The 24,689-nt window shown below is 34.5% G+C and overlaps 1 long non-coding RNA gene across 2 annotated transcripts in view; it reads right to left on the bottom strand.

Annotated features, from left to right (window-relative positions):
* Window positions 1-24,689, bottom strand: part of LOC118526748 (uncharacterized) — a 502,548-nt gene that overhangs the window by 239,394 nt on the left and 238,465 nt on the right. The window contains exon 2 of one of the 2 annotated variants that reach the window (XR_004912762.2): window positions 3,431-3,559. The exons of the other annotated variant lie outside the window; for it this stretch is intronic. This is a non-coding gene — a long non-coding RNA (uncharacterized LOC118526748). The remainder of the gene's footprint in view (window positions 1-3,430; window positions 3,560-24,689) is intronic. 2 annotated transcript variants of the gene reach the window in all.

The raw sequence follows: 24,689 nt of genomic DNA, 5'->3' as shown, positions 1-24,689 counted from the left end.
TAAGGGGTGTTTAAGGGCAATAATAGGTGTTTCTGGAACTCTGGTGGACGACACAGTGAGTGACTGCAGTAAATGTAGACTTAGCATTCAATGAAGGTTTGATGATGAATGGATATTAATGAATTCAGATCCATGTTCTTGACTGAAAACTAAAGTGACCTTTTCACCACGTGCCTGAATAAAAAGATGTTTAATTACAACTGTTACTTCCATAGCTTTTAGACTCAAAATACAATAACCAGATCAATTTATCACCACACCACTTTTCATGATCCAGCGTGATTTGTTCAGGATTGAGAACTAATGGCTTCTTCCAGCATAGACCTTCAGATTCAAAAATAATCTATTTACAGGCGTCAGGCTGACATGCAATTTCAGTTCCTATAGAAACACATTAGAGAAAATGGGTGTTTTTAAAGAATTGTTTTCCCTGACATGTGTTGCAGTGTGATATTTACCCTGCTGTCTGTGCTCATTATGGATTGCACTGATTATACAGCGGGAGTGTCAACGTAACGGAGTGCTTTATTCTTCCACAGGACTGGAGCACAAACAAGGGAGTCGAGCTTACCTCAGTGTGTCCTTATTGCTTGAGAAAAATTTTCACAAACGAAATCCAATCAACTTTCCTGCCCGTGATTTAACCACATACACCCACAACACAAACAAAGGTCACTAACAGGGACTTTTATTAATTAACTGTGGAAATCGAAAGTTAAGAGAATGATATATTTCTGTCAAGCAATGGACTGGAAGAAGGAAAACCCTATTGTGCAAAATCAGGAAATCCAAAGATATACTGGTGTATTCAGGCCCTAAATCTCCTGTATAATATTTAAAGACTTTCTTAAATAAGTGTGAATGGCAAAACAAGAAGACTTTCACAATTTTATATAGAAACACTTTTATGATCTTCAGTAGGAATATTTTTTTAAGAGAAGATATAAATATGACCCTATGGGAAAAATGTTGTATATTTGACTATGTTTATTACATCAAAAGATGTCATTCGGACATAGAAAATGTAAGCCACAGAGTGGGAGTAGATATTAGATATTAGCCTCACATACAAGAGACAGAGTTTATATTTAGTTTATATTCCAACTGACAAGAAAATTAGGAAAATGACGTATCAATTGTCATAAAACCAGATAGAAAAGATAGCCAAGTGGCCAATAAGTATAAGGCCATACAGTATATATTACAGCAGCAATACTGTACCCTTATGACCCAAGGAATGGCTAAGAGGAAAAAGACTGACAAGATGAGGCATGGCAAGGATTTAGACCAAGGGAAGGTTTTATATATTTTTGGAAGCAGAGAAAATTGATACATTCACTTTGTAAAACGTCTGGCATCATCTACTAAAGATGAACAGGCATAACGGCTCCCACTCAGCAACCCCAAACCTAGGTACATAGTCAACAAAAATGTGTGTGTGAACGTACAAAGAGACATTTACAAGAATAATCATAGTTCTGGGCGCCTGGGTGGCTCAGTTGGTTAAGCAACTGCCTTCGGCTCAGGTCATGATCTTGGAGTCCCTGGATCGAGTCCCGCATCGGGCTCCCTGCTCGGCGGGGAGTCTGCTTCTCCCTCTGACCCTCCTCCCTCTCATGCTCTCTGTCTCTCATTCTCTCTCTCTCAAATAAATAAATAAAAAATCTTTAAAAAAAAAAAAAAGAATAATCATAGTTCTTTTATTTTTAATAGTCAAAATGGAGAACTATTAAAATATCCATCAACAGTAGAAATGGAGGGGCGCCTGGGTGGCTCAGTCGATTAAGTGTCTGCCTTCAGCTCAGGTCATGATCCCAGGGTCCTGGGATCCAGCACCACATCAGGCTCCCTGCTCAGTGGAAAGTCTGCTTCTCCCTCTGCCTCTGTCCTTCCCCCACCCCTGCTCGTGCTTGCTCTCTGTCTCTCTCAAATAAATAAATAAAATTCTAAGAAAAAAACAGTAGAAATGGAAAAAAGTAATGTATACATACAGTAAAATTATGCATAAAAATAAAAATAAACTATAGCATTACATAACATGGATGAATCCTACAAGCACAATGATTATGAAAGAAGCTCAAATACAAAAGATTACACACCATATAACCCCAGTTTGTTGAGTTCCATCCAAAACATAACAAGTTAAACATTAGGTTTTGTGATGCATATCCCAACAATGGAATAGTAAAAATATGAAGAAAAGTAGAAAAAAATGAATTGCCATGGCAGTCAGGTTAGTTGTTATTCTTGGGTAGTAGGGAGGGAGTTGTGGCAGATAATTTCTGGAAGACTGACGATTTCTCTCTCTTGATCTGATTGTTGGTTATCTGAGTCTTCTACTTTATAATGATTTGTTAAACTTTACAACTGTTTCATGGATTTCTCCGTTTATGTGTTATTTCACAACAAAAAGATTAAAACAGACAAATGTCTAACGCATATATGTTAAGACTTCAACTTCATTAGTCATCATAACAATACTAAATTGGTAAAGCATCAACTTTGTATTTAATTTATTAAAAGTTAAATTAATCATAATACTGGAAATTGTGTGATGCTGTCAGTATTACCAAATACTGTTAACAAATATGCTGATCAAAAAAAGTCTGGAAAATGATTTGACAATCTGTAGTAAGTCCTTTTATATATTAGGCCCAATTACATTCTAGAAATCTCAAGGAATTAATCTAAAATGAGAAAAAAATGTATATAAAATAGATTAATCATTGTACAATTTATAGAAGCAGAATTAGAAACTAAAGGGTCAACAATGGAGAGTATGTGAATTCATCAAATTGACAATTAGATTTTTAACTATATTTTTGACTATTATATATAGAAAACTGCCATATATCACACAACATTGAATACGCAGAAAATAATTTTCTTAGAAACATGAAATATGCCTTCTATGGTCTCAGTGTTCGGTCCTTCCAAAATTCACACGTTGGAATCCTAAAGCCCAATGTGATGATGTTAGGAGGTGAGGCCTTTGGGATTTCTTTAGATCATGAGGTGGATCTTTCATTAATGGGGTTAGTGTTCTTATAAGAGAGGTCTTACAGAGGTTTCTCAGCCCTTCCCATATGTGAGGTTGCAGGGAGAAGTTTATGACCCAGAAGAAGGCCCTCACCCAACCATGTGGGCACTCATGTCTATATAGACTTCAGCCTCCAGAACCATGAGAAATAAGTTTGTGTTGTTTATGAGCTACCCAATCTGAGGTATTTTTTTTTATAGCATCCCAAGCAGACTAAGACAATGCCAAAATCTTTACTTAGGCATATTCTGGGCAGTGTAAATATGGACTGTTTTTCTTTATCAAGTTTTTTGCTCCTCCATATTTTATGCACTAAGTATATTTTATTCTCATAATCTGAAATAATGAACAAAACATACAAATGCAATTCATCTGACAATTTTATTTTACCTTTTATTTCTTTGTTTCCAATCCGAACGTATTTTTTCTTCCTTTCAAAAGCTGATTGCAATGGCTAGAACCTCCAGTACAGAGTTGAATAGAAGTGGCAAAAGTAGACATCCTTGACTTTTTTCCCATCTAAAGAGAAAGCATTCAGGCTTTCATCATTAAGTAAATTTGATGTAGGTTTTTCATAGTCCTTTGTCAGGCTTAGAAATTTTCCTTCTGTCCTAAGTTTATTATGAGGTTTTTATCATAAATGCATGTTGGATTTTATCAAATGTTTTCTCTATATTTAAAAGATCATGTGATATTTGTCCTTTATTCCATTAATTTGGTATATTTCATTAATTAAATTTCAAATGTTAAGCAAATTTAAATTCCTAGGATCAATCCCACTTGGTCATGATATATAATCCCAGTTATATGTTGCTGGATTTAGTATGCTAATATTTTGTTAATGATTTTGTCATCAATATTAATAAGGGATTTTGATCTGTTTTTGCTTTTCTTATGAGAGATTCATCTGGCTTTGGTGTCAAGGTAGTACTGGTTTTATAGAATGAATTTTGAAGTATCCCTTCCTTCTTTATTTTCTGGAAAAATATGTAGTATTTGAAAGGAAAATTCTCAAAACTACTATGCAGCAGCTGTGGAAACAAAGAGTATGAGACCAATCACTCAAGCTAAAGATTTATCAGAACTTATACTTAAGTAACCCCTGAACGAGGTTGGGACAAACCCTCTTGGAATGGTAGGCACTGGGTCAGGGGAGGAAGCTCAGCCAAAAAACATTAAACCTTACTAGAAAACAGAAGAAAAAAAAAATTGGCTGCTATGATTTTCAACAAATTCCAGCCCAACTTCTCCACGGTTATTAAACAGTATGAAGACATCTCGGCCAAATGCCAGAGGTGTTTTACTTAAGTGGTTTAAATTACTCAACATAAAACTAATACATATTTTCAGACATGTGTTTGGTCAAATCACATGTATAGCAGAGCATGATTTTAGTAGAAAGTGCTCACTGGTTCAAACAGTCAATTGCCACAAGTCCTAAGCTAGGTTATTATATTATAACACTGAAAATATTTATGATTTGATCTGAAAATATTTTCTTACCTCAAGTTGACTTTTCTAAAAGTAGTTTTAGAGAGAAGATATGACTGAGTTTTGCCCAGTATAAACAACTGAAAATTAAAAACATTTTAATGAATATCAATCTCTTTCATTAGAGAGATAGGTATATAGATAGATAATCAGGAAAAGTAGACTGAAGCAAATATTTTGGATATGTTCTTACAATAAAAATTATATTAATATTATTTCATTTCCACCCCCCCATTTCATTAGCTTCTTCATTAGAAAATCAGGAACATTGGTGATTGGTAGAAAATCTATTTTTTGGTTTTTATTGCTTTCCTTACACCAAATGAATTAATTTGAGATATAAAGTGAATTAGCAGGATTAGAATGTTATTTATATCCAATTTTAAGCTATACTTTCATATAATTTACTTCCCAGCATAGGTTGATAATATGGTCTAAGTAGTCAGAACATAGAGCACAAAATAATTACATCAAATTCTTTACTCTATTTTCGGGAGATCCTGTACTCCACACTAAACATTTCTCCTCTAGAGGGAAAAAGCTTTTTCTCTAAGTAGACATAATCAAATCCTGGAGCAGCATCATTTTATCTTTCTATTGTTACCAGAAAAATTAGGTGAGAACTGTAGCTCTCCATTCCTGATGTTTTACACAGTATTTACCACATTTTACCTAGCTTGGAAAAAAGAAATTTGACTCATGAATAGGTTTCCCATACACTTACTTATTTTTTAAAAGATTTTATTTGTTTATTTGAGATAGAGAGTGAGCGAGCCAGAGAGCGAGAACAGGCTCCCCGCTAAGCCGGGAGCCTGATGTGGGACTCAATCCCAGGACTCCGGGATCATGACCTGAACCGAAGGCAGATGCTTAACCGACTGAGCCACCCAGGTGCCCCTCCCATGCAGTTACTTTTGAGCTCAACCTATCTTCAGAGTGGTCATATATTATCAATATATCACAGTTACCTAAACATTTTCATAGAAATTTTCTATGCTAAAATGACAGATAGATTTGGTCTCAGTATTAGACAATGCCTCTTTTTTTCTTCTTCTTCTTTTTTTTTTTTTGACAACGCCTCTTTTCAAAATCTACTTTTAGGAATACATGTTTGAAAGTTAAATGTTAATACACACACACACTTGCCCACATAAACACTATTATATGTACATACACACTATATATATATGTGTGTGTGTATATATATATATATACACACTATTTACATATACATAAGCATGCTATTTACATATATGCATTCAGATAAAACTATTTTTCGTTTTGCTACTGTAAATAACCTCCTAAGGCACATTAGGTATCTGCTGATTTTTTTTTATGATGAAGTAGGAAACTGTGCAGTAAGGAAGATGTAGCTTATTTTTTCTTATTCCCCAAAGGTAGTTATCTCATGCCCTAAGCCACAGATTTAATTATCTACTCTTTACCATGCTTACTTTGCAAACTAGAGCTATTTTTAGCAATCATTTAATCTTTTCTTGAATTCAGTTACAGTATTTTGATATCCTCTTGGAACTGCAAAATCTACAATGTCATCACATAATGTACTTGGGATGGGGGAGAGGGGTATTTATTCTAAAATTACATTAAGTTTTATCTAGATTAATTAGTTCTGTCAAATAAAACTTTTATTTCATGTAATGCCTTAGCATGTGCATTTTTCTCCAGTAGAGATAAAAAACAGGCAAAAGAGATTTAAACTCTTTAATAAATACTAAAGAAGAATGTTCTCATGGGGATAAAAGAGTTGTAAATGCAAATTTTGAATTAGCATTAACTCTTCTATTTTTCCCCTTGATTGCATCCAGCTAGTTTAAAAGAAATTCTAATCAAATCTGTGTTATTTTTTACTTATGGAAAATAATTCTTCGTTATAACTTTCACTAACTTCGCTGAAAGACAACTCCATCTCAAAGTAAACGGCACAAATTTGTTCCAGCAAACTTAAACAGAGCAGTGTACTCACTACGTGTAAGGAGGGACCTGCAGTAATGATAAGTAAACACTGGATGCTATTTGAAAATTAATGAATGCAAAGCAATTTTCTCCTTCTGGTGTTCAACATCATATTACAATGCCATATTATCACTGAGGAAGTTATCCATTCAATATTTTTAAATAAGCACTATGTCTACATTAAACTCTGCCACACATTTCATATGAACATAAATAATGATAATAGGAACATGGCCTGTTTTAAGCTCCTTACAGGTATTATTACATTTAATCCTATAAAATAGTTTTAATTACCCAGATTACTGTTGAAGCAACTGAGTCAATGAAGATACTAAAGTAAATTCCTCAGGTTTATGGAACCCTCAGGAATTCACTTTAACATTTAAAAATTAAAACTTGGGCAACCTAACTTCAGAACCCACACTCTTAAGCCCATGAACTTCCCTTTACCTTCAGTATGATAAATCTTCAAGTTCATTAGCTTGCAGTTTAATAGTGGATATTCCTATCTTGTTGTGTCTACATGTTTTAAAAGTCAGGAAAATTCTACTGAAAAATTATAATATTGTCATCTCAAAATTGAAAACTTCGAAGTTATTAAGTGGTACATCATTTTAGAATCATTTAATTTAATCAGATAATTTTTTAAATTCAAAATTTTTGTCACAAGGTAAAAATATTTCTTTTTAACGTGCAGTTTGGTGCTTGCAATTAAAGAAACAATAATTTAATCATTCTATTACTTTTCATTTTTAATGAGAAATATAAAATGTATGACTTGTAAGAGCTAAATAAATTAATTTTGATTAAATAATCTCTAATATCTTTTGAAGCTCTAAAATCTAGGACAATAAATTTATTAGCATCGTTAGCAAATATTATGATTTAAGGAGAAATAATCTCTGGTAATTAGAAACCTGCAATGGCAATTTATATCATATTATTATGCAATATAAACATAATTAAATAGAAGTTTTATTTGAATTAATTTAACCCTAAAACTATGATCACTAATTTTAATAATATTAATCACAATATAAAAACAATTCCCATTTAAATTACATTTTTCTTAAAAACTGTATGAACTTTCTAGGGTTGCCATAAAATATACAGACAGGGTTGCTATAAAATATACGGACAGGTTGCTATAAAATATACAGACTTAGACAACAAAAAATTATTTTCTCACAGTTCTGGAGGTCAGAAGACTAAGATCAAGGTTTTAGCAGGTTTGATCCCTCCTGAGGCCTCTCTTTAGCTTGTAGATGGCCATCTTTTGCTGTGTCCTCAAACAGTCTTTTCTCTGTGTATGTGCATCCCTGCTGTCCCTTTATGTGTCTAAGTTTCTTGATCTCATGAGAGCACAAGTCAGATTGGACTAGAGCCCACTCTTATGGCCTCAGTTGAAATTAATAACATCTATCACATCTATCTCCAACTCAGTGACATTCTGAGGTAGAGGGTATTAGAGCTTCAACATAAATTGGGACAAAGCAGACACAATTCAGCCCATAACATTGACTTTTATTAATATAATAAAGAGAGAACTGGTATAACATATTGAGTTAGTTTGTATGGATAAAGACTGTAAAACTCTTAAAGGTAGTGAAAATGGATGATGAAATAATCTTTTTCTGCATTATGATTCTAGAGTTATTCAGTAAATGAATTGCCAATTTTCCATTATCCTCTTCCCACTACATTGGCAGTGCAAATCGTATTTGCTCAGGTGGTGGTCAATTTATTCTGAAGGGGTAGTTTATAGTCCTTAGTTCTACACAAAGATGGACCCTTCTTATGTTGCAAAGACCTTTTCAATATAATTGATTTCCTAAAACGTAATTAATACATAAGAGTATATAAAAAAATTATTTACTATATGTGTTTCTGGGTCTTATAAATTTTAATACTATATATCACCCCTGCCAAGAAAGAGAAAGAGAGAAAGAACTTTAGGGAGAAACTATATTAAGGAGAGGTAGAGTTAAATCTTCACAGAGATAACAACTTAATTTAATTAGATTTTTTTAGCTTTTAAATCACTCATAATATTAATCTGTGATAAAACTTCCTTGAGGTAATTTACCAATATCTACTAAAATCTAATATCTAATAATGTTCTTTCACTTTAGTCTGGCTACCTAATATCTATAAATTTAATAGAAAGAATTTTGAGTTTTAAATGTGTATTTTATGCTTGTCTGTATTTTCTAATTTTTCTACAATGAATTTATATTTGCAAAGAAATATCCCAAATTATTTTTTATACTATTTATTCTGGACATCTCTTAATATAATCACAGAAAATAAAAATTTCAAAAACAAGTTAAAATATTCTGGACCTCAAGATTTTTTTCTAAGTTTGCAAACCTGCTGTAAAGTTAGAGGCAATAATAACAACTGCCATTAGAAAATAAGTTTTAAGTCAAATCCTTAGAGACTACTCTTCCTGGCATGTAGTAGGTGCTCAACAAATAGTTCTTGCATGGATGGAAAAGTGAATGAATGAATGCATATCATTAAATACACCAATGTAGTCCCTGCCACTTTTGTCATAAATTTATTTTTAGTGGTCATACATTAAGTATTTTTAATCAATATCTTGAGTAAATCCAACCTATAAATAGATTAACCATATATACCCAACTTAACCAACAGAAGAATGAAATTATATACCCAAGTAATTAAATTAAAATCAACAAAGCAGTGTTCTGAACTTATGTGCAATAACTTTTTTCTGTTCCTTTAGTTCAGTGATATATTGCTATGGTGAAATCTTGAACTTATCATACTACTTCAAAAACCTAATTTCAAGTCCCATTCTCCAGTCCACTTATTCAAGGAAAACACCACTTCGATTCCATTGACAATGATTTTTTTCTCAACTTTCTTGTTCCTAAACACTTCATTCCTATTCTTCTGGCAAAGTCTTACCTTTATACATAACCTACCTTCTGTATTCTCTATGCTAGTTGGCTTAGTAGCTAAATATTGCAGAAAAAAAAAAAAAGAAACACACACAAAAATTTAATTGGTATCACTATTATTTATCATTTACAAATTCAAATTCTCATTTCCTAAGTGTCCATTTCATAATATTCTTTGTGCTCAAAATTTCATTGCCTTTAAAACTCTATCTCAACTGATGACATCAGTCATGCATATTAAAGATTAGAGCTATCAGGGCACCTAGCTGGCTTGGTTGGTGGAGCATGTGACTCTTGATCTCAGAGTCATGAGTTTCAAAGACTTCTATGTACCTGCATTGGGTTGTTTGGAGATACCCCCCCCACCCCCGCAAAAAAGATATGTCCAAATCCTAACCCCATTGTGAATGTGACCTTATTTATAAATAGATTCTTGCAAGTTGAGGATCTTGAGATCAGTATATAAAGTGGGCCCTAATTACGACGACAGGTATCCCTTTAAGAGGTAAAATAGGGATATTTAATGTAGAGAGAGACACAGGGTAAAAGATCATGTGAAGATGGAGGCAGAGATTGGAGGCATGCAGCTCCAAGCCAAGGAATGTCTGGAGCCACCAAAAGCCCCAAGAGGAAAGAAAGGATTCTCCTCTAGACCTCTGGAGGGCATATGGCCTTAAAGATACCTTGGCTTCGAACTTCAAGCCTCCACAACTGTGAGAGAATATTTCTGTTGTTTTAGGCCATAAAGTTTATGGTAGTTTGATACATCAGCTTAGGAAAATTAGATAATATAATAGTAATTTTCACATATATTATTCATATGTAACAGGGATATATTTTCAAAGAAATTAAAATCATCAGATCAAGAAAGCACATAGTATAAATATTGCTGTTCTGTCCACCTTCAATATTTTTATACTGAAACATTTTAAACCTACACAAAATTTGTAAAGGTAATATAAGAAGTTTCATATGCCCTGTATCTAGACTCACCACTTGTCACCTTTTTGACACATCATCTTTATTTCTGTCTCTAATTTATTTTTTTCCTGAATCATTGGAGAGTAGTTTGCAGACGTAATGAAACTTCACCTTTAAATAATTCAGCGTATTTCCAAAGAATAATGACGTTGACATTTTGGAAGAGTACAGGATAGTTGTTTTATAGAATGTCGCTTAGTTTAGGTTTCCCTGGTTATTTCTCCTAAGTAGAGGCTATGGGTTTGTCTGGAAAGGCAGCTATGCTAACCACTATACCACCAACGATGTGGGTTTGTCTGGAATAATACTTAAATAATATTATATCGTTCTCAGTGTATCACATCATAAGGTATCAAGTACCCCACACTATAAAGAGACCCCAAAAATAATTGGGGTAAGATATACCATTTTGGCTTACCAAGGGGATGACCACACTAGCTGTTGCTGTTAGTATCATCATCCCAGTGCCCCACTTTCAATACTTGCTATCGCTAGATCCAAATATCAGAGAAATACTTCTTCCAACTTCTAGTCAAGTGAAGGGTCCACTCCAAGGAAATCACTCTCAGAGTCTAGAATTACCTGCAAGTAGAATAAATGGACATTTAATTCCCTGGTTGGATTTCTGCTCTGCAGCAAACTGGCTGTTCTTCCTCTACCAGCAGGAAGAGAAATGCACTAGGAAGCCTATGGAGAAAGTAGAGATGCAGTGGAGATGCAGTGGATGAGCTGATATACTCAGGTTTAGAGATGGCCAGGATTTCCTGTGGGTTAAGTGGATGTCAAGGACCCTAGCCAACTCAAAGTAATTTGTTGGCATCAAAAATGATGACCAGTAGATGAAAGACTCCAGAAACAAAAGTCAATGTACTGTGTCAGATTGAGACAGATCTCTTCACTAGAGTAGCCTCTCACATGGTTCCCATTTTTTATAGATACACTTCACTGTAGAGCAAACATTTGGTCACCTGCTCACAGAGATCATTAATAGTCAGCCCGCATAGCCAGAGAAACATCACCAACAGAAGAATGAAATTATATACCCAAGGAATTAAATTAAAATCAACAACCAGTACCTAATTTCCCAAATACCTCTTCCTTGCCAAAAAAACAGAGAAAAATATAAGAGAAGATTGGCACATGGAAGAGAAGCCAAGAGATTATATATTCCTCAATTTCCAGTAGCTTGCTCTGAAACCTAATCTGCGATGGGGGATGGGGAGGGCTTGAGCATATGCTGGATATGAGATGGAAGTTTCAGATAGGACAGCATTAGTAATAATGGAATGTGCAACCAAAAAATTAGAAGATCCCCTTAAAATGTTAAGGGACACACAGGGCAATTTAATAGAGGGATCTTCCCAGCTGTGATCAGATGAAATAAGCTTGTTTTATGTTTCCACCCACTGAGTTTAGAACTATTCAATGAAATGGCTGCATTTGTAATTGAGATTCCCTTTCAGATTTCTAATACTTCTTCCTATCTACTTTAAGATGTATCTGATGAGGAGGAGGAAGTCACAGAGAATGCCAAGGACAAAATATGAAACAACTCATCTTTGAGATTCGAGAATCCCTGTTCTTCCTAGTTAAAATCCTCTCTCCAGTTCCACCATGTCTATCTGGCTGAAAGTTCTCTCCGCAGCAAGAACCTCTAGCTTGTCATAGTTCAATTTAGCAAAAAGAAAGGAAATGAGGAGAGTGGAGAGGAAAGGGGATGTTGACATACGTGTAGTGGTGGAGTGGGTTGTCCCTTGTGGAGGTGCTGATTAGCATTCCACAAACCAGTCCCATTGCTCCAGGACACCCACCAGTTCTTTGCATCATTTGTCTTTGAGTCTGAAGCATTGCAGAACCATTTCAGGCATTTTCAAAAAGCCGTTCCTGCTGAGATTTGGACTGAGGTTTTCTTTTTTTTTTTTTTTTTAAAGATTTTATTTATTTATTTGACAGAGAGATAGACAGAAGAGCACAAGCAGAAGGAGTGGCAGAGGGAGAGGGAGAGGGAGAGGGAGAAGCAGGCTCTGCACTGAGCAGGGAACCCGATGCGGGACTTGATCCCAGGTCTCTGAGATCATGACCTGAGCCGAAGGCAGACGCTTAATCATCTGAGCCACCCAGGTGCCCTGGACTGAGGTTTTCTAATGTCAGGCTACCACCATTTTTTCAAGATCCCTCAAAATTGGTATTCTACTCTTGGCATTTTTTCCTCCCTTGTTTTGGGCACTTTTAGGTTAAACATTCCTAATATATGCATGTAAAAAATATATTCCTAAATATATGTAACATCAAGAGTAAATTTTAAACTGAATGATGTCACTGACCTGCCTGAAAATCTCCCAAAACACCTCACTGTACTTGGGAAAACATCTAGTTGTCTTAGGACCAATAGAGCCAAGCAGCCTGGCTTCTGTCTATTCCTCCAGCCTCAACTCATACCATCCTCTGGAGAACACCGACAAATACAGCCCTATAAATCAGAAAGTACTGGAGTGGTCTTGGTTAAGAAGAGGAAGAACTAGAACCATGTTGCTAGTTCACTCCATCCTCTAAGGGAATTTTTTGGCCCTCATAAGAATATACTGTAAGAAAAAGAGGATAATGGAGGAAAATGAGTATCTAAAAAACTATTTACAGAAAATAAAGGCATATCAGAAAACAATGACCAAAACAAAGGAAAACTATATAATAAATGAGCTGAAAGATATGAGGAAAATGCTAGAAGTTGGAATAGAAGAACAAAAATTAGAATCATAAAAGCTCCTACATGAGATAGGAACACATGGAAACACAGAAATTTAATAGGTCTCAGAAAATAAGTAGAAAGAACATTTTTTTTTAAAGATTTTATTTATTTATTTGACAGAGAGAGACACAGCGAGAGAGGGAACACAAGCGGGGGATGTGGGAGAGGGAGAAGCAGGCTTCCTGCGGAGCAGGGAGCCCGATGCGGGGCTCGATCCCAGGACTCTGGGATCATGACCTAAGCCGAAGGCAGATGCCCAACGACTGAGCCACCCAGGCGCCCCAGAAATAACATTTTTAAAAGTTCAGAGATGAAGGTTAAACCAGAAGGAAAATAAGATGGTCCCTGACTTACGATGACTGAACTTAGAATTTTTTGACTTTATGATGATGTGAAAGTAATAAACATTCAGTAGAAACCGTCCTTGGCATTTCGGTCTTGTTTTGGCCTAGTGACATGCAGTAGATGGTCTCTCATGATGCTGGGCAAGGGTAGCAGCCGCCACAGCTCCCAGGTAACCACGCTATCACGAGGGTGAGCAACCACTATACTTACATCATTCTGTACCCACACAGTCATACTGTTTTTCACTTTCAGTACAGTTTTCAATAAATCACATGTGATATCCAACACTTTATTATAATCTAGGCTTTGTGTTCGATGATTTTGCACAACTGTAGGCTAATGTAAGTGTTCTGAGCACATTTAAGGTAGGTTGGCCTAAGCTATTAAATGCATTTTCAACTTAGAAGATTCAATTTACAATAGGTTTATCAGAATGTAACCACATCATAAGTTGAGGAAGATCTGTAAGCGCAAATGGGCATCAGGAAAAGTTATGATATTCATCCCTCTTAATAATGTTTGGAGCGAGAATATTTATTGTGGGCAAACATCTACCAAAGCAATTAAACATACATATAAATTACCATGCCAAAGGAAGCAAAGTACTCTGTCCAGTGAATGGAACATTTTGCTGATAATGACTGATAATTTGAAGTCCTGTAATTAAGCAACAATTTAATGGCAAATAATTTGTTGGGCTTACTTTGTTAGGACAGTGAAATGAATGTTTTGGGGTTAATTGTCAATCCAGAGTCTGACAGAAGAAGAGACACTACAGTCAGATAATTAAAGACCCAGACATTACCCTCTTTCTTTCCTTTGTGCAGGCTGCTGGCCTAGGCTATGCTGGACTGGATTTTAGCTATCTCATTATGATATCCGTGTTTCTCCTAGTTTCTAGTAAAAGCTCTATAGTGAAGAACTTTTACTTTGGCAAGTATCTATTAAAACATTATCTTCAAGCTTTAAGAAAATTCACCAGGAACCAGAGTAAAGCAAATTCTCTCTGTCTTCAGTACTCCAAGCACCAAAAATAGTAATAATCCCATAACAATTCTGATGTACTGACCACTTACCATTTACCAGGTATTCTGCTAATCATCTTACATAATGCAATTTATTATTAGGCGAGATGGTAATTATTTTTATTATTGTGCAGATAAAAGCATTAATGTTTAAGTTAGGCAACTTAAATTAGGTAAGTGGTTAAAACTGGTTTAAACCTGTATTCATCCAATTCCAAAATCTAGGCTCTTACCTATTAAGCCACACTGCTACCAGGAAATTCTATAATTGTCTTTTCCACATAATTCTGTCTCATTTTGGATCTTTTATCCTAAGCCCTAAATTTCAATACCAAGGATGTAATAGTGGTGGGATGCCCTTGTTTTCAGGTACCATGTCAAAACTTTACCTGACCAGTTATTTCACTGAAATATAAAAATTATGCAACATTATGAAATAGAATTATAAATAGTGCTGAAGTACTGGAAAGTAATTTTGCTAAGTCTATGCAGTAAATTTAGATAAGACAATGACTGCAAATAACTAAATGCATAGAGTCACCACATTATATCACTACCTGAGTAGGTCTGTGAAATATGACAAATTGAAATAACTGCAAGTGATATGAAACATTATTTGGAATTAAAATCAAATTATAAAGTTTAAATAATTTTTCTGAATTTCAGCAATGTTTTGAAGTTATATAGACTGTTCATTTAAATTTATAATTGTAAAGTCAATGGAGACCTTACAATACAACTTAATAGAGTATGTTTTAAATGTATATTGTGTAAGATATACTGGAATATGGGATTCTATATAGAATAACAGCTCATTGTTGAAAGAAAATAAGAGCTCATGCTTTAATTATTTTGTCTTCTTGAAAATACATAGTCTAGCGATGTGAATTATTCCTTCTTTCTTTTTTTTGTTTTTGTTTTTAAGAAACAGAGAGAGAGTGGGGGTGGGGAGGGGCAGAAGGAGAGGGAGAATCTTAAGCAGGCTCCACACTCAGCATGAAGCCCAGTGCAGAGTTCCATCTCATCACCCTGAGATCATGACCCGAGCCAAAATCAAGAGTCAGACTCTTAACCAACTGACCCACCTTGGCACCCCTATTCCTAATTTTTAAAATTTCATGTCTATACAGTTTTTCTTCTGTGAGACAAGAACTGAGTAAGAGAAAGGTAAAATTAACTTGGCTTATTATAACTATATTGACAGTGAATCTCTAACTTGGAAAAGAGAAACTAAACATTTATTCACTATAATAATACGTATTGATCATATTCCCTGAATACATATGAAATATTTGTAAAATATGAAAAGAAGCAGAATCATGGGATTTTAAGAGCTGGAACTGACATATGAAATTGTCCAATCCAAGCCCCTAGCTTTATAGAAGAAGAAAACTGAGGTTCTTTCAAACTAAATATTTGCTTATGGTCAAAAACTAATTAATGGCAAAAGTGGGACTAGAACCTAGGTTTCTTGAGTCAGTGTTCTGGCGAAGATTAGATGGAACCACAAAGCCAGGCTAAGGGATAAGGATTTTTAAAATTCTGATTATAAATCTCACTTCAAAATAAAAAGCATTTTGGTGGAAGATAATACACTCCTTCACATGGAGATCTGTTGGGAATACATAGCAACCTGCCATAGGTTCAGACTTAATATCAGTGGAACCCCAAGTGATTTTCACAACTGCATATAACCAATTATGGTCAGTAGAAGCCTAATTCCTATCTAAAAGATGCTTGGTTCTTTTGGTTGCACAGCCAGAAATAAAAGTCATCTATTCCGAAAGAGTCAGTATTCCTAAATAATGCCTTTCCTTATAGGAAAATTTTAACCATCTCATTTTTTAGTGCATTAAATGGTAGCATAACTTTTCAGAATTTTCATCATAGACATATCAGCGAGCAAGTCTGAGAAGATACTGCAATTTATTTATCTAGTCTAAACACAGATTTGCTGACTGAAGAGTCTTACAGGCACCTGACAAAGTCACACATAGTATAAGAATGTGAACACTAATGTGAGAAAATCAGAGAGGAACATAAAAGTTGAGGAGAGAGATTACATTGTAGATAATATATTTCATAAAGAGCAAATTAAGATCAGAGCTTCCTAATAGCTACACACACAAAGCAAGTATTACGATCAGCTGTATGACTCAGCGATTCCATGGCATAGATACAATTTGTTCTAGAAAAGATATGAAAGAGAATTGAATAAGCAGGTGGCATTGGTTATCATGAACTGGAGTAAAAGACAAAACAGGAGAAGGAAAATGTTCTCCTAATTAGAAAACACAATTATATCTAGAAGTTGTCCCAGCATCATCCTGCAGTTTTGAGTCTCAATAATTTCAGAAGCATAATGGCACAAGCTTATGAAAGAACAGTTTAAAAGTTTAGTTACTCAAATTTTCTCTGACTTATATTCTTTTCAGTTATATCCTTTTGAATTTAATATATAACTTTAATCACTGTAAGTAGGCAAATAAAGGGCAATAATAGTTAAATATAAGAAACATTATTTATATAATGCCCAAATTTTGTGGCATCACCAAAGATGGGGCAAGTGAGTCAGAAATTCACATGAGCCTAGAGAGTATCTGACTCAAACAGACATATTTATGCTATCAGTCTACTTATCTTCACTAAGGAAAACTTCTTAATTTTAGAAGTCAGTGTAAAGCTTATAGGATTAGAATAAAATATTGCCTGGCTCAACTCAAATATTCATATTTCTTCAGACTATTATTCAAAGTATTTTTAAATGAGCATGCTAGTGTTAAAAATTTAACAGCTGAGCCTCCAGATTTAATGTTTTATTATTTAGTCCAATTATATTTTATAAAAAAAAAGTCATTAAAGCATTGCTACACTGAATCTAAATTAATCACTGAAAGATGAATCACTTGTATATGAATCTATAATCAAGCACTACCTTCTTTTTGGTAACAGAATTAACAGATTTTGAAGAATTTGGTAAAATTAAATGTCCACATGGTTGAACAAACAAACAAAAGAACCTTGAATTCTTTAGTTTATACAAACTTTTTAAAAGAGCAATAAAACAGTTCTGATATATTTCTATATTTTTTCACTAAATAATTCAGTTACTTAAGGAAGTTAGAGCAGCTGATCCAAGTTTGAATATAAGTTTCTATTACTTTCTGGCTGAATGATCTTTATGAAGTTATTTAAACACTCTGACATGTAAGAAATTCATCTTTTTTTTTTTTTTTAGTGTCAAGGGTGAAGACAAAAATCAAATCAAAAAAAATTATATACAAAAACCAAATTTTAGAAGAACATGAAGAATCATCAACACTGCTCTGAATGACAACCTTTAAAACTGCATTGCTTTTAGTTTGTGATCAACAATTCTTTATGCACAATTTGTCTTTCATTAGTGTAGCATTAGAAATTTTATATCAGATTCACAGTGATAAATTTATGATTTTAGAAAAGGGAAAAATTATTTGAAGATATACAGGAGGTAGATAGATAGATATTCAGGAGAGTTAACTGGTTAAGAGTCTTGAGAAGAATCATCATTTAACCAAATTATGCATGATGAAATTTGACACACAGTACGCTCATAAGAGAGACCGAAGATCCAACTGCCTAAAGAATAATAAAAGTAAACTATTTCATTTTAATTTGGTATCTTTCACTAGAGAAATAGCTGTGTATTAGAACCCATGCAGTCCTCTGAAAAAAGCTGTTCCACTGGACAGAATTCACCATGATATTTAGGGCTCTAATTTGATGCCAATTTTATTGAAAGAAATTAAAAAAAAAACATAAAAATCACTATGTGTGTTTAGGAAAGAAGTACAAAAGAGAACTTGTTAAAATATTCATGATCTTTTGCTTTTTTCTTAATCTGTTCAGGGACTATGGATATTTATTTATTTTTTTCTAAATTCTCTTTAATGAGCATAACTTTTTAATAAAACTAATTGATAAATATAAAGTGGATATATAAAAAGAATGTATTCATAATATATTACATAATTATAAAGAATTTATAATTTGAAATTGTACTTAATTACAGGCATAAATATTTACCAAACCTGCCCTACTATTTCTTGTTCATTACCTCATAATTGATTGTGCACAAATACAGTTACTTTTATTTCAATTTAAAATAATATACACTTTTCCTATATTTCCAATCACAAAAATATCTCAGCTGCTATTATTCATGTCCCTAGCCACTGGTCCATATATAATCTTGATCCACAAACCTTAAATTAAATATATATATATGTTTCTCATTCAACTTAATGCATTATTCATAAAAAAACACTTGTCAACAGTGCTATCAAAGTGAATGATTAGGCACATTCATCATGTACACTAAAATGAAATAGGTTGATAATTATAAAGGACCATAGTTTACACTTGGTAATATAAGCTAAACAACTGAATGGTTTCATTTTACTCTGGTTCACTAAGCAAGGCTTTATCATTTTTTCCTTGCTTCTCCTTGTCATTGGCAGGTAAAGAGCAAGATATTTAAGTTCATATCTACCATTTTTATTATGAAAAAAAAACAACTTTAAGGAAATAAAGATATTAAATAATTTAAGCTGATTGTTTTGTTCTTGTATCTTATATGAACTACTTTTTAGTTGTAGAAAAGAGAGCATAGAAATTAGAGAGCATAAAATCTAGTCAGCTTGGCTAACCTATGCTCTTTCCACTGAGAGATTATTAGTGTCTTATTAAGTAATACAACAGTATTATATACTATAAGTATTACATGTCATTGACTAATCCATTCATTCTCACATTTAAATTATCATGTTATACCACGGGATCATATCCCCACTACCCAGAAATATGTACCTTCTATCCTGCCCCAATCCCTTAAATTAACAACTTTAATTTTAAAAGTATATAAATTAACAATGTGATGCACTGAATAAAAATCATGAGGAATTTGTAAGCTACAGGATTCAGAAACAATAGGACTGATGGAAGAAAAGATAAGAGCAAGCCATACCTGAAAATATGCAAGGGAGAGAATTGTTTGGGAGGTAGAAGAAAGCTATTCTCTCAGCCAAGAATTAATGGAAAGCAAAAGGCAGGGAGGACCCTGGGGCAGTCATCATGTGATCAGCTGAACACTGCATTCTGGAACCTGAGCCAAGGAACCCATACCATGCCTCGGTCAGGCAGCGGTCAACAGCGGCATTTACCCATAGGCTAAAGCAATGAGTGTGGGCACTGAGACCTGAAAAGACATGCTCTGCCCTGCAAAGCAAGGAAATTCTGGAGGACTAAAAGTAAGCCTACAATAAGGCTGACACACGAAGAATGTTCACTAACTACGCAGCCCTCTCGTCCTACTATCACTGTGGCAAACTCTAAGCCCTGAATATCAAAACCAGCACCCCCTGCCAGTCAAAATAGAACTCATCAAAGATTAGTTAACAACTATGCAATAGAATAACTATAACCTGGGGTATACTGATAAATGTTTAATAACTAACTTGACAAGAAAAGAGAAAGAAAGAAAGAAAAAAATCCTGATTTGTGGCACTTACTGATTCTCCATGGAGTAAATATTTCTACCATGACCTGCTTCAAGCTAACGATGTGAAGTCAGTCACTGATGGACAGTGTGGGAGAGATGCACATGATGGGCTCCCTGAGTCAAGCTGAGCCAGCTCCAACACACTGCTGACTTGTACTCAGCAGGACATTAATTTTCATTCACTTAGAAAATGTTTATTGAGTTCCTTCTATACTGAGTATTGTTTAAGGTGTTAAAGATATGTGGTAAACATTGCAGAAATGGTCCTGATTTATATGAAGTTTACATTCTATTTGGGGCAGGCAGAAAACAGAAGTTTAAAAATGGATAAGGTAATACCAGAGTTTGATGAGTTGTATGAACCAATAAAACAGAGTGACTGGATGTTTGGGCTTAATTTAGAACTAGAGAAGACCTCACATTCAAACAGATGCCTGAACAACAAGAAGGAATAGTCAGAAAATGTTTTGGGCTGAGGGTTTCAAGCAGAGAGAATAGCAGTGGTGGGAACTAGTCTGGTGTGCCAGGTACAGAAAGGAGATCAGGTGGGTGGAGGCAGGAGTGAGGAAGACAGTCGGGGGATCAGAGACCAGAAAAATGGCAGCAGAAGATTACATAATGCCTTGAGATAATGGTGAGGAGGCTGGATGTTATTCTAAGGCAAAGTGAAAAATTCTGAGGCTCTTAAGCAAGAAACCAACCTGAATCTCAAATTATTAATATTTTGAGAACATGAAACAGTAAACCAGGAAGACCAGTTAAGAGTCTACTGCACCACAGACTAGTAGAAAATATTTGTCACAATTATGTCAGATGAAAGACTCTGTCAAGAAGTCAAGAAATCTCACAACTCAACACAAGACAAAACCCCATTTAAAACTGGGCAGAGGGGGGCACCTGGGTGGCTCAGTTGGTTAAGCATCTGACTTGATTTCAGCTCAGGTCATGATCTCAAGAGTCTTGAGATCAAGCCCTGCATCAGGCTCCGTGCTCAGCACTGAGTCTGCTTGTCCCTCTCCCTTCCCCTTTGCCCCTTCCCCCCCTCTCTCTCAAATAAATAAATAAATACATACATAAATAATAAATAAATAAATAAATCTTTTTTAAAAAATGGGCAGAAGTGTGACCAAATATAGCAAATGGTGATCTGTGAATGACAAACTCATGAAAAGTTGCTCAACATCATTAGTCCGTAGTCTAAACTCCTTACAATGGCTAAAATTAAGACTTTATCAAATGTTGGCATTTAGCAAAGAGAAGAGAAAACATAAATCCATGTAAACGTCATATACAAATATTCATGGTAGCTTTAATTGTAATAGCCAAAACACAAGAAATAATCAAATATCCATCAACAAGTAAATGGAGAAACAAATTATAGTATATCCATATAATGAAATATTTGTAGGCAACAGATGATGAATTTCAAAATAATTATGTCAAGTGAAAGCCAGAAAAAAAAAGAATAGATAAGGTATGATTTTATATACAGAAAACTCAACTTTCAGTGTCATAAAACAGATCTCTTTGCTTGGGGATGGTGAAAAGGAAGAATGATTATAAAGTGCATGAAAACATTTTGGGAGGTGATGGACATGTTCATCATCTTGATTGAAGTGGTGGTTTCATGGTTATATACTTATGTCCAAACTTATCAAATTATACACTTTAAATATGTGCAGTTCACTGTACTTCAAATATGTCTTAATGCAAATGGGAGGGAAAAATATCATCAATTGCAGATCCAAGCAAGAAATTATGAAGACTTTGCACAGGTAACAGTCTGAGATGAAGAGAAGTGTCAGATTAAAAATATACTATGAAGTTGAAGCTGACAGGAATTTTAGGTGGCTTAAAGGGAGAGAGTTGGGACAGAGAGGACTGCATGCTGATTTCAAGGTATAGGTACCTGGAGGATGGCTATTCACTGTACAATCTTTCACCTCCTTCATTATCCTTTGTACCTACTGGGAGAAGGGTGTTTTAAACTTTAATTACAAAATACTTTTCGTTCATCTTCACTGCATGTGTCTCTGCTAATTTAAGTACCAGCTTCTAAAACATGTTGAAAATAATAATTTGTTTAATCAGATTCTTTTTCTGACTTATGTCACAATTTATTGCCCTTGCATTACAGATGAAGAAGCAGGATTTCTGAATTTCTGAAACATTAGTTGCATGTTTGGCTATCAGTGGATGTGTCAATATATTACTCACAAAGAATATTAGGGTCAAGGAAGAGAAGAAAAGTTCATTATATGTCCAAGATATATTATTTAATGTAGAAACACAGCAAAATTGGTAATATTTGTGTTAAGATTCAACATTTATCTAGTATATTAAATAATAATTTTTAAGTAAGTGAACCACTTAATGTTTATAATATTTGTTAGCATTAAGACTATTTTACAAATAAGATGGTTGAATTCTGGAGAATTTAAATAACATCCGGGGCAATCATCCAACTGGCATTGGATGGTGTTAGACTGAACTCAAATGCTTTAATTCTTTCTCTATCAAGCCATCACTTTCTCTAATACATTTATCACAATCTTAGAATATAAGTTTAAACATTTACATAAGTCATTTCAGGTTACTTTCTTCTTCTCTAGCTCCAGCATTAACTTTAATTTTCTTAGCATTAAAAACGTATCAGAGATTGAGCTGTCAGGGTTGAGTTAGATTATTACTTTTTATCTCAATGAAAAGAAAACAACAAAAGGAATACCCCCTTCCCCATCCTACTGGGAGAACAATAACTAATGAACAACATATTACTCTTTTTCTTTTTATAGCCGAAGTTTGTGGGTCCAGGAACAAAGGGGTGAAAATTGGAATGTCAGTTGTTTGGTCCATTCAGAAACTCTGTTTCATCCTTATGCTTTTGAATTCTGCTGGGTGAGAAGTCTTAGTACCACAAAAGTAAGGATAAGACAGGTTATGCTGTGGTAAAAAAAAATAATAATAAATCTATTCGGTATGACAAAAACGATTTCTTTTATATACACTCATCACAGTCTGATGCAGATAAGGCAGTGTTTCCCATCTATTAACTAAAACTAGAACATGTAGCATCCACCTCCTTGCAAAAGGGAGAGAGGACTACAGGTCCCATAGGATCCTTTTAAGGACCCTACCTGGAAACTGCTAATGCCAATCCCGATGACAATGTTACATGAACCAAACATCAGTCACATGGCCCCAACCAAACTACAAAAAAGATGAGAAGAATTTTCCTCTGGGCCTTGAAAGGGAAAGCAATGAGGTAAATACGTAGCAGGGTTTCTGTCACAGAATCCAAGAAAGGAATATCTCTACATAGTGAAAAAACATTGATTCCATTAAGTTGGAAGCCAAAATGGCTAAAAAGTTGCCATTCATGGACTCCTGTGGTATAGAAGAATAGACCAAAAAAAAAAAAAAAAAAAAAAAGAGAGAGAGTTATAATGTTGACTGTGCTAAATGGAGAGATTGACCTGATAATCCTATGGAATAATGTTATTGTTTTCCAATGGTTGCAGAGAGATGTATGTTCAGAATTTAGGGTATTCTTCAGGATCTGTGAGTACTTCCATGTAAATATTAAGAAAAGACTACAACAGGGGTGCCTGGGTGGCTCAGTCAGTTAATCGGCTGCCTTCGGCTCAGGTCATGATCTCAGGGTCCTGGGATCGAGTCCTGCATCAGGCTCCCTGCTCAGCGGGGCGTCTGCTTCTCCCCCTGCCCCTCCCCTTGCTTATGCTCTCTCTTGCTCTCGCTCTCACTCTCTCAAATAAATAAATAAAATCTTTTTAAAAAAGACTACAGCAAACTTCCAACAGTCAAGATCACTGAGGCATTAATTTAATATGGGATTAATGTTTGGGCTATGGCGCCAGGTAAAAGTTCTGAACAAGCTGAAGTTCTGGCTGCAGGCAAAGGGAACACAGAGTAAACAGTGGAGAAATAAGTTCATATAGAGACTATCATCTCAGGACCATTTGCAATAATGAGGACTCCAACATCTAAACATACATTTATTCTATCATCCATACAGTTATACATATAACTGTATATATCTACATATAATATTTTAACTGATTCTTATCCTTTTAACATTTTCTGTGCTATTTTATGTAAGGTGAAAATCTGGAAATTTACTTTGCACTTTATGATAGGTTACAGACTATCAAGATGGGCTTTTGAGGAGGGAAGGTAGGGGAGGATATCTTGGACTAGGTACAGTACACACTGACTACTAGAACTACTGTTTTCAACCTTTTCAGGAGGTGAGCATATTGGGTTTTTGTTGTTGTTGTTGTTGTTGTTTAAAAGACTTTTTATTTTTAAGTAATCTCTATATCCAGTGTGGGGCTCAAACTTATAACCCTGAGATCAAGAGTCGAAGGCTCTACCAACTGAACCAGCCTGGTGCCCCTAATGGTTTTTATTTGTTTGTTTGTCTTAAAGGAGAGTCACATCATGCCTGTCTGAAAATTTAAGAATGGAAAAGATTATATATTGACATCGAGGAGACAATACTGTGTATTTATAGAATTTTGTGGCCACCTAGAATTTTTGAACCCTCCTCCATCCCGTATTAAGATATTTATATTATGTCCTACAAGTCAAGGAAGAAGTT

The sequence above is a fragment of the Halichoerus grypus genome, chromosome 1, assembly GCF_964656455.1.
Source record: "Halichoerus grypus chromosome 1, mHalGry1.hap1.1, whole genome shotgun sequence".
Classification (NCBI taxonomy): domain Eukaryota; kingdom Metazoa; phylum Chordata; class Mammalia; order Carnivora; family Phocidae; genus Halichoerus; species Halichoerus grypus.
This window is presented reverse-complemented; position numbering and strand designations above follow the sequence as displayed.